Raw genomic sequence first — 11,473 nt, 5'->3', positions numbered from 1 at the left:
CTAAAATCAACAATTCAGGAAATGACAGATGCTGGCGAGGATGCGGAGAAAGGGGAACCCTCCTACACTGTTGGTGGGAATGCAAGCTCGTGCAGCCACTCTGGAAAGCAGCATGGAGGTTCCTCAAAATGTTGAAAATAGAACTGCCCTATGACCCAGCAATTGCACTATTGGGTATTTACCCTAAAGATACAAACGTAGTGATCCAAAAAGGCACGTGCACCCGAATGTTTATAGCAGCAATGTCCAGAATAGCCAAACTATGGAAAGAACCTAGATGTCCATCAACAGATGAATGGATCAAGAAGATGTGGTATATATACACAATGGAATACTATGCAGCCATCAAAAGAAATGAAATCTTGCCTTTTGCAACAACATGGATGGAACTAGAGTGTATCATGCTTAGCGAAATAAGTCAAGCAGAGAAAAACAACTATCATATTATCTCCCTGATATGAGGAAGTGGTGATGCAACATGGGGGCTTAAGTGGGTAGGAGAAGAATCAATGAAAGAAGATGGGATTGGGAGGGAGACAAACCATAAGTGACTCTTAATCTCACAAAACAAACTAAGGGTTGCTGGGGGGGAGGGGGTTTGGGAGGAGGGGGTGGGATTATGGACATTGGGGAGGGTATGTGCTTGGGTGAGTGCTGTGAAGTGTGTAAACCTGGTGATTCACAGACCTGTACCCCTGGGGATAAAAATATTTGTTTATAAAAAATAAAAAATTAATAAAATAACTAAATAAATAAATAAATAATGATCAATAAAGATTGTAAAATGGCTTGATTACTCTGCTCAAAGAAATGAGAGGGGATGCAAATTGAACAAAAAACTGAAACTAAAAATGATATTGAGAAAGGTTTTATAAATGAACCAAATGGATACTCTAGAACTTTAAAGATATGACAGCTAATTTAAGATACCACAGGGGTGCCTGGGTGGCTCACTGAATTAAACCTCCAATTCTATTTCCTTTTTTTTTTAACACCTTAATTTTATTTTATTTCTTCCATTTTGGCTCAGGTCATGATGTCAGAGTTGTGAAATAGAGCCCAGAGTTGGGCTCTCTGCTGAGCCTGGAGCCTGCTTAAGATTCGTTTCCCTTCTTTTTCTATCCCTCCCTGCGCTCTCACTTGCTCGCTCTCTCTTGCTTGCAAATAAATAGATAGATAGATAGAAAATAGACAAAGCAAAATAAAAGCAGATTATGAAAATAAATATAAAGATTTTGAAATGAAAACAAGTTAAAAATAAAATAGAGAAGACCTACACAGCTAAAAATTCATTCAGAAAATCTATTAAAGAAGTCAGTATGACACAATGTTAAGATATCAAAAGATTTGAGCATGTACTTTACAAAAGGGTAATCCAAATGGCCACTCATATATAAAAAATATTTATCTTTATTATGAATCTGGAATTAAGTTAAATTAAATTAAAAATAAAATAAAACCTAAAATGGCATACTATTACACACTTACCATATTGGGCAACAATAAAATTGTCTTGCAAGAATGTGAAAGAATGAAAGTGCCCATAATAAAAACATTTGAGGTAAGTTGGACAATATTTAGAAAACTTAAAAATAAAAATAAAAATTTGGTCCATTCCTAGAAATACAACATGGAATTAAATGAATATTTTCTCCAGGATATGCAAACAGATGATTATAGCTATTTCATTCATAACGGCAGATCAGTAGTGGTCTGTTTGCACAATGTTACATTAAATAAGAGAGAATATTAACAAACTGGGAGGGGGGCTAGGTTGTTATCATAAACAGATCTTCTATGGTGCTGATTATGTTCTATTTCTCAAAATCTTTAAGTGAAAAAGTTTTCAAATTTATATCTAGATAGATAGATGATAGACAGATATCCCAGAAGCTGCAATGCGAGGCTAAGACCAGGCTTTAAAGGGCTTTTCTATACTCTACTAAATACTTGAAACCATTCATTATATCATAGCTCAGTGTTCAAATCTCCATTTGTTTCCTCAGTTTCCTAATATTTATCTTAAGGTGACCTGATCCAGACTTTTGATCACCTTTGTCTAAATATTTCCATTTTAACAAAGTCCTTTTGAACACTGAGAGACTAAAACTTAGAAAAATACTCTGATTGTTATCTCACTAGAGTGGAAAATATATAGTTACCCATTAACTAATGATATCCATGTCTACATTAGATCCATGACATTTTTAATTCTTGGGAGCTTTTGGTTAAATGAATTTTTTAAGCTTCCTTTAAATGAAGCTTTAAGCCATCACCACATGAATAAAATTAAAGAACTAAATGAAAACAGGCCAAGTATTTACAGAGTAATAGAATGTGCAGTGGAAAGAGTACAATTCTGAAATCATAAAGCCTAAATTAGTGTGATGCATCCTTACTAGCCATGTAATCATAAACCAGTTATCTAAATGTGTTAGCCTCAGTTTTTTCACCCATGAAATGGTGATGATAATACTTATTATGCAGGGTTGTTGTGTGGATGTGATGAAGCATGGAGCATGAGAGTCTCATATTCCATGCTAAAATGATAGCCATTTTTATACTTATAATAATTCTAATAATAGTAATTAAATTGTTCAAAATGGTAATATTCATTTCTATTGAGGCATTGTATTGACTATTCATAGACACATTTACCAAAATAAATTTCATTTTACTTTACCCCCTCTGAGGATATATATTCCCTAATTCAATATGAATCTCATTATGAATAATAATTATCATAATAAATATGCTGATTTTTCTTCTATTTATTTTTAGGGAGGTATCCTTTACTATTGAACATAAAGAAACTTAAGCAAGTCTGTCTTATTCAAAATTTGCGTGCTGCTTTCTTATGAAACTAGATTATAGAGTTGTATGAAGTAAATTCATGCAGTTAAGACATTTATGTTTGGAAACCTGGGTGGTCAGTTTAGTATTTCAAAAGAAGATTTTAAATTTAAACCTTAAAACTGAGCTCTTTCAGCCTTATTTATAGACCATCCTTCATGCTTCACAAGTACTCCTTCATTGTAAACTAAGTAATAGTTTTTGTCACAGTGTATATAACGAAAATGGATTTTATATTCTACTCTTTCAGAGTTAGTTGCAGTTTCTACTTCCTTACTTCCTTTTTTGAAAAATAGATTAATTCTACAAAAAGTTTTTCCCAGCTTTATTGAAAAAAAATCGACATATTATAATTTGTAAATTTAAGAAATGATTTCTTATAACATTGCAAACTTTTAACATTGTGTAAATTTTGTACAATTTGATAAATTGGTATACATCTTTATTGCAATATAATCTACATAAAAATGTTAATACATCTACTATCTCGTATAGTTGCCACTGTTTTTTATGCATGTATCATAAGGAATTTTAAGATCTACTCTCTTAGCAACTTTTATGTATATAGTATAGTAGAGATAAACTTCAGAGGTCTTGTGGGTTTTGTTCCAGACTGCCTCAATAAAGTGATTATCTCAATAAACTAAGTCAAATTATTATTATTATTTTTTGGTTTCCCAGTGCATATAAAAAATTATGTTTCCCAGTGCATATAAAAAATAAACACTATACTGTACTGTTCAAAAGCATTATGTTTTTAAAGAAAAACAATGTATATACCTTAAGTAAACTAGTTCTGAGTTTTCAGTGGGTCATAATTCCTGATCACGGATCACCATAACAAATACAATAATAATGAAAAAATTGAAATATTGCAAGAATTACCAACATGTGACAGAGAGACACAAAATGAACAAATGTTGTTAGAAAAATGGTGGCAGCAGACCTCTTTTATACAAGATTGCTATAAAATTGCTGTGCTTTTCAGAGTTAAACAACAACAACATAATGACTTTGCCCTGAGTTTTTTACGTTGAGCACTTTTTAATGCTCCTGTTGGTCATTTATATAACTTTTTTGAAAAAAAGTCTATTGATATCCTTTTGCTATTTTTTTAATTATATACTTTTTTCTATTTGTATCTGTTGGTTATTAACCTCTTTTCAGATATAAGATTTGTAAGTATTTTCTTACATTCTGTGGATTATGTTTTCATTCTCTCTCTCTTTTTTTTTTTTGACAATGCAAAAACTTTAGTTTGATGTAATACCATTTATTTATTTTTGTTTTTTTTGCTTGTGTTTTTGGTCTGGTATCCAAAAAACTTTTGGCAAGACCAATGTCAAGGAGAATTTTTCCTATGTTTTCCTTTAGGAAATTTAGTTTCATGCATCACCTTTAAGTCTTTAATCTATTTCAAGTTAAGGCTTATGAGTGATATAAGGTTCCAGTTTCATACTGTTTATGTGACTATTCAGTTTTAAATATCATTTATTGAACAGACTATCTTTACCCATTACATATGTTGGCCCCTGTCAAATATTAGGTGACTGTATGAAAGGATTTATTTCTGGACTTTCGATTCTGGTCTACTTGTTTATTGGTCTGTTTTTATGCCAGTATACTTTATTGTTTGGAGCATGAGGGCTTTGTAGTATAGTTTCAAATCAAGAAGTGTAATTTCTCTTCTTCATTCTTTCTCAGAACTGCTTTGATTATTTGTTGTCTTTTATGGTCTCATATAAATTTTAGGATTCTTTACTTACTTCTGTAAAAAAATAATATTGGATGTTTTTTAAGATTTTTAATTCATTTATTTGACAGAGAGTGATGACATGCAGGCAGAGAGGCAGGCAGAGAGAGAAGAGGAAGCAGGCTTCGTGCTGAGCAGAGAGCCTGATGCGGGGCTCGATCCCAGGACCCTGGGATCAGGACCTGAGCCAAAGGCAGCGGCTTAACCCACTGAGCCACCCAGGCATCCCTAACATTGGATTTTTGATAGGAATTGGATTTACAGATAGTTTTCGGTAGTATGGACATTTTAACAATGTTAATTCTTACCATTTATAAATATGAGCTATCTTTCCATTTGTGTCTCCTTCAATTTCTTTATCAATGTCATAGTTTATGGAGTACAGATCTTTCATCTTCTTATTTAAATCTATTACTAAGTATTTTTTTATTTTTGCTGATATTGCGAATTAGATTGTTTTCTTTATTTTTTCAGATAGTTCATCATTAGAGTGTTAAAATGCTCCTGTCTTGTGCTTACATTGGCAGCACATATACTAAAATTTGAATGATGCAGAGAAGATTAGCGTGATCACTGAACAAGGATGACATGAAAAACTGGGAAGCATTCCATATTAAAAAAAAATGAAACAAAACAAAATTCTTGTCTTTTATATATTGATCTTGTATTTGGCAGCTTTACTAAATTTGTTTATTCAAATTTTTTTGTGAAGTTTTTGGGTTTTTTAACAAGTAAGTTTATGTTATCCAAAAAAAGAAAATTTTACTTTTTTTTTTTTTTTTGGAGTCTCTTATTTCTTTGTGTTCCTTGTTTCTCTGGCTAGGACATCCAGTACTATGTCAAATGAGAGTAGTGAAAGTGGACACACTTGTCTTTTTTCTGATCTTTAAGGGGAAAACTTTCAAACGTTTTTGATTGAAAATGAGATTAGCTCTGGGCTTGCAATATGTGTTTTTTCTTTAATGGATTTTTTAAATTATTTTTTTAAATTTTTTATAAACATATAATGTGTTTTTATCCCTAGGGGTACAGGTCTGTGAATCACCAGGTTTACACATTTCACAGCACTCATCATCACTCACTATAGCACCTACCCTTCCCAATGTCCATACCCCCACCATCCTCTCCCAACACACCTCCCCCCCAGCAACCCTCAGTCTGTTTTGTGAGATTCAGTCTTTTATGGTTTGTCTCCCTCCCAATCCCATCTTCTTTTATTTTTCTTTTCGTATGCCTGAAACCGCCTATGTTGCATCTCCTCTTCATCATATCAGGGAGATCATATGATAGTTGTCTTTCTCAGATTGATTTATTTCGCCAAGCATAATACCCTCTAGTTCCATCCAAGTCATCACAAATAGCAGGATTTCATTTCTTTTGATGGCTGCATAGTATTCCATTGTACATATACACCACATCTTATTTATTGATTCATCTGTTGAAGGACATTTAGGTTCTTTCCATAGTTTAACTATTGTGGACATTGCTGCTATAAACATTTGGGTGCATGTGCCCCTTCAGAATGCCACGTTTGTATCTGTGGGTATATACCCAGTACTACAAGCACTGGGTCATAGGGTAGTTGTATTTTCAGCTTTTTGAGGCACCTCCACGCTGTTTTCCAGAGTGGTTGCACCAGCTTGCGTTCCCACTTACAGTGTAGGAGGGTTGCCCTTTCTCCACATCCTCGCCAGCATCTGTCATTGACTGACTTGTTCATTTTAGCCATATTGAACGGTGTGAAGTGGTATCTCATTCTGGTTTTGATTTGTATTTCCCTGATGCCGAGTGATGTTGAGCATTTCTTTCATGTGTCTGTTGGCCATTTGGATGTATTCTTTGCAAAAATGTCTGTTCATGTCCTCTGCCCATTTCTTCATTGGATTATTTGTTCTTAGGGTGTTGAGTTTGATAAGCTCTTAATAGAATTTGGATACTGCCCTTTATCTGGTATGTCATTTGCAAATACCATCTCCCAGATAACTTCTGACAGACATCTTTTGGCTTTGTTAACTGTTTCCTTTGCTGTGCAAAAGCTTTTTGATCTGATGAAATCCCAACAGTTTGTTCTTGCCCCTGTTTCCCTTACTTTGGCGATGTTCCCAGGAAAAAGTTGCTGCTGCTGAGGTCAAAGAGGTTTCTACCTGTTCTCTCCTCAAGGATTTTGATGGATTCCTTTCTCACATTATGCTTCTTCATCCATTTCCAGTCTATTTTCATGTATGGTGTAAGGAAATGGTCCAATTTCACTTCTCTGCATGTGGCTGTTCAATTTTCCCGACCCCAAGGCCAGCGGCTCCTTCTCTTCCCCGGGGGCGGCGTGCTGTGCCTTCCCCACACTTGCTCCTGGGGAGCACGGTGACAGACGTGTGCAACCACGCTTCTCTCTCAGGCAGAGGGGATGCTAGGGCAAAGAGTATTTCGCTCCATGCGGGTATCTTCCACGATGCTACAAAGACTAGCTCAGGCAAGCAGGAGCATCCCCAAACGCAACTCTGATTTCCCAACGAATGCTGTGCTTTCCCAGGGGAGATGCCCAGGCTAAGAGGCTTTCGCTGTATGCGGGGTTTCTCCCACCACGAGACTGGGCTCAGGCAAGCAGCAGCCCACAGAATATTTCTCAGCCCATGCTGTGTTTTCGCAGTGGCTTTGGCTTGGAGCGAACAGCATTTCACCGCTGCTTCCTCAGCAAGGCTTCAGTCGCGTAAGGGAAGAAGAGCTGCGGGAGAGCTGGTGCCTCTTGGGCCTTGCTTTCCCGGGCTCCATGTTCGCGTCCTGGGTTCACCCTGCCAGGCCGAACTAAGCAGACACAGCCACAACCCTGCAGTAGCGTGCGTAGCCTAGGATGGCACTCTATGCACACTACCATCTCCCGGTGTAGGCATCGCTTGGCCTTTTACTCTGGCGCTCAGGCGGACTCGCAGACTAGGCCAGTGCTTTCCCCACAGAAAAGGAGAAGTGACAGGATCCCTGCACACCGCCCGTGCACTGAATAGGGAGCTTTGGGGGACTTTCCCCACTCCTTCCCCTTAAACCCCTTGCCTCCACCAAGCTTCCACATCCTGGAGGAAGATGGCATCTGATGGCCAGTTCTTTCTGGGTGTTGTTTCTCGAGTTCAGCATAGGCGCCTGGTGGCAAGCCCATGTCTCCACCATGGACAGGTGACCAAGGAGCTGCTGTCTCCTTGGGCCCGAAGGCTTGGGACAGGCATTCTTTCTGCCCAGACTCCTTCCTCAAAGTGGAGCCCTTTCACTTGCCCTAATCTTGCCCTCGTCTCTCCTTAGCAGCCAGGCTTCCTTCGCTCTGCAGTGACAGACGTATCCCTTTCCTTAAGGCTCTTTCCACAGGCGCCAACGTGATTCTCCATCAGGCAGAGGGGATGCACAGGCAAAGAGGATTTAGCTCCATGCGGGTTTATTACACCGTGCTGTGGAGGCTAGCTCCGGCAAGCAGCAGGCAGCATCCCACAGACCCCACTCTGATTTCCCAAAGAATGCTGTGCGTTCCCAGAGGTTTTCAGCTTGGCGCGAACCGCACTTCACTGCTGCTTCCTCAGCAAGGCTTTGGTCGTTCACTCTGTCGAGGCAGGGAAGAAGAGCCGCGGGAGAGCTGCTGCCTCTTGGGCCTTGCTTACCCGCCTCCAAGTTCGCGCCCTGGTTCACCTTGCTAATCCGAACTATCAGAGACAGTCACAAGCCTGCAGCAGCTTCCGTGGCCTAGCATGGGACTTTATGCCTATTACCATCTCCTGGCGTAAGTAAGGCTTTGCCTTTTGCCCCGTGCTTAGGCAGACTCGGGGTCTAGCCAGTGCCTTCACCACAGGAGAGAGGAGGCGACAGGATCCATGCACAGGGCCCATGCACTGGAATGGGGAACTGTGGTGGACTGTCTCCACTCCTACCCCGGCACACCCCCTGCCACCCACAACGCTACCACATCTTGGTGGAAGACAGCATCTGACTGCCCGTTTCTCCATGGGGTTGTTTCTGAGAGTTCCGGGTATGGCACCTGGTGGCAAGCCCAAGCCTGACCTTGGGACAGGTGGCAAGGAGATGCTGTCCCCTTGTGAGCTGAGGCACAGGACAGGCCTGCTTTCTGCCCAGACTCCTTCCTCAGAGTGGAGCATGCGCCCCTGCCCTAGTCGTCCCCTCATGTCTCCTTAGCAGCCAGGCTTCCATCTCTCCGCACAGGGAGCGGGTGACACTTGTCTTGCCACTGGCCTGCTGTTCGTGCAACGGCAGGCTATCCTGCTTCCCGTGCGTTTCACGACCCCAAGAACAACGGCTCCTTCTCTTCCCCGGGGGCGGCGTACTGCGCCTTCACCTCACTTGCTCCTGGGGAGCTTGGTGACCGACGTGTGCAACCATGCTTCTCTCTCAGGCAGAGGGGATGCTAGGGCAAAGAGTATTTCGCTCCATGCGGGTATCTTCCACCGTGCTGCGGAGAATAGCTCAGGCAAGAGGCAGCAGCATCCACAAACCCAACTCTGATTTCCCAACAAAAAAGCTGTGCTATCCCACGGGAGATGCCCAGGCAAAGAGGCTTTCGCTGTATGCGGGTTTCTCCCACCGCGAGACTGGGCTCAGGCAAGCAGCAGCAACCCGGAGAACAATTCTCGGCGCATACTGTGCTTTCGCAGAGGCTTTGGCTTGGAGCAAAAAGCACTTCGCCTGCTTCTTCAACAAGGCTTCAGTCCCGTAGGGAACAAGAGCTGCAGGAGAGCTGGTGCCATTTGGGCCTTGCTTTCCCGGGCTCCAAGTTCGCGCCCGGGGTTCACCTTCCTAAGCCGAACTAAGCAGACACAGTCACCACCCTGCAGCAGCGTGCGTTGCCTAGCATGGCACTCTATGCCTATTACCATCTTCTGGCGTAAGTAAGGCTTTGCCTTTTGCTCCGTCTCTTAGGCAGACTCGGGGTCTAAGTTAGTGAATTCACCACAGGGGAGAGGAGGCGACAGGATCCTGCACATAGCCCGTGCACTGGGATGGGGAACTGTAGGGGACTGTCTCCACTCCTTCACGGCCCACCCCCTGCCACCCACAACGCTGCCACATCTTGGTGGAAGATGGCATCTGACTGCCCGTTTCTCCATGGGGTTGTTTCTGCGAGTTCTGGGTATGGCACCTGGTGGCAAGCCCAAGTCAACCCTTGGGACAGGTGGCCAAGGAGATGCTGTCCCCTTGGGACCAGAGGCACAGGACAGGTCTTCTTTCTGCCCAGACTCCTTCCTCAGAGGGGATCACGCGCCCCTGCCCAAGTCGAGCACTCAGGTCTCCTTAGCAGTCAGGCTTCCATCTCTCCGCACAAAGAGCGGGTGACACTTGTCTTGAAACTGGCCTGCTGTTCGTGCCACAGCAGGCTATCCTGCTTCCCGAGCGTTTCCTGACCCCGAAGACAACGGCTCCTTCTCTTCGCCGTGGGCGGCGTGCTGCGCCTTCCCCACACTTGCTCCTGGTGAGCGCGGTGACAGACGTGTGCAACCATGCTTTTCTCTCAGGCAGAGGGGATGCTAGGGCAAAGAGTATTTCGCTCCGTGCGGGTATCTTCCACCGTGCTGTGTAGACTAGCTCAGGCAAGCAGCAGCAGCATCCCCAAACCCAACTCTGATTTCCCAATGAATGCTGTGCTTTCACAGGGGCGATACCCAAGCAGACTCTTTGGCTCTATGCGGGGTTTCTCCCACCGCGAGACTGGGCTCAGGCAAGCAGCAGCAGCCTGCAGAACATTTCTCAGTGCATGCTGTGCTTTCGCAGAGGCTTTGGCTTGGAGCAAAAAGCACTTCGCCGCTGCTTCCTCCTCAAGGCTTCAGTCGCGTCAGGGAAGAAGAGCTGCGGGAGTGCTGGTGCCTCTTGGTCCTTGCTTTACCGGGCTCCATTTTCGCGTCCTGGCTCCACCCTGCCAGACCGAACTAAGCAGACACAGCCACAACCGTGCAGTAGTGTGCGTAGCCTAGGATGGCACTCTATGCACACTACCATCTTCTGGCGTAGGCATCCCTAGGCCTTTTACTCTGGCGCTCTGGCGGACTCGCCACTAGGCTAGTGCTTTCTCCACAGGAAAGGAGAGGTGACAGGATCCACTCACAACGCCCTTGCACTGAAGAGGGAGCTTTGGGGGCCTGTCCCCACTCCTTCCCCTTAAATCTCCTGCCTCCTCCAAGCTTCCACATCCTGGAGGAAGATGGCTTCTGATGGCCAGTTCTTTCTGGGAGTTGTTTCTCGAGTTCAGGGTAGACGCCTGATGGCAAGCCCACGTCTCCACCACGGACAGGTGACCAAGGAGCTGCTGTCTCCTTGGGTCCAAAGGCTCAGGACAGGCATGCTTTCCGCCCAGACTCCTTCCTCAGAGTGCAGCCCTGTCCCCTGCCCTAATCTTGCCCTCGTGTCTCCTTAGCAGCCAGGCTTCCGTCGCTCTGCAGTGACAGACGTGTCCCTTTCCTTAAGGCTCTTTCCACAGGCGCCACTGCGCTTCTCTCTCAGGCAGAGGGGATGCCCAGGCAAAGAGGATTTCGCTCCATGCGGGTTTATTACACCGTGCTGTGGAGGCTAGCTCCGGCAAGCAGCAGGCAGCATCCCACAGACCTGACTCTCATTTGCCAAAGAATGCTGTGCTTTCCTAGGGGGGATGCCCTGGCAAAGAGGCTTTCGCTCTATGCGGTTTTCTCCATTGTGCTGCGAATAGTAGGCTAAGGCAAACAAGAAAAACAGCCCACAGAACCGACTCTGATTTCCCAGGGACTGCTATGCTTTCGCAGAGGTTTTCAGCTTGGCGGGAACCGCACTTCGCTGCTGCTTCCTCAGCAAGGCTTTGGTCGTTCGCTCTGTCGCGGAAGGGAAGAAGAGCCACGGAAGAGCTGGTGCCTCTTG

The 11,473-nt window shown here is 43.2% G+C and overlaps 1 non-coding gene across 1 annotated transcript; it reads left to right on the top strand.

Annotated features, from left to right (window-relative positions):
- Positions 1-5,117: 5,117 nt before the first annotated feature.
- Positions 5,118-5,224, top strand: LOC131832843 (U6 spliceosomal RNA). Its single transcript, XR_009354202.1, has one exon. It is a non-coding gene; the product is annotated as a U6 spliceosomal RNA (small nuclear RNA).
- Positions 5,225-11,473: the final 6,249 nt, after the last annotated feature.

Source organism: Mustela lutreola, chromosome 5 (assembly GCF_030435805.1).
Source record: "Mustela lutreola isolate mMusLut2 chromosome 5, mMusLut2.pri, whole genome shotgun sequence".
Classification (NCBI taxonomy): domain Eukaryota; kingdom Metazoa; phylum Chordata; class Mammalia; order Carnivora; family Mustelidae; genus Mustela; species Mustela lutreola.
Note: the sequence above shows the minus strand (reverse complement) of the source record. Positions and strands in the feature narration are given on the sequence as shown.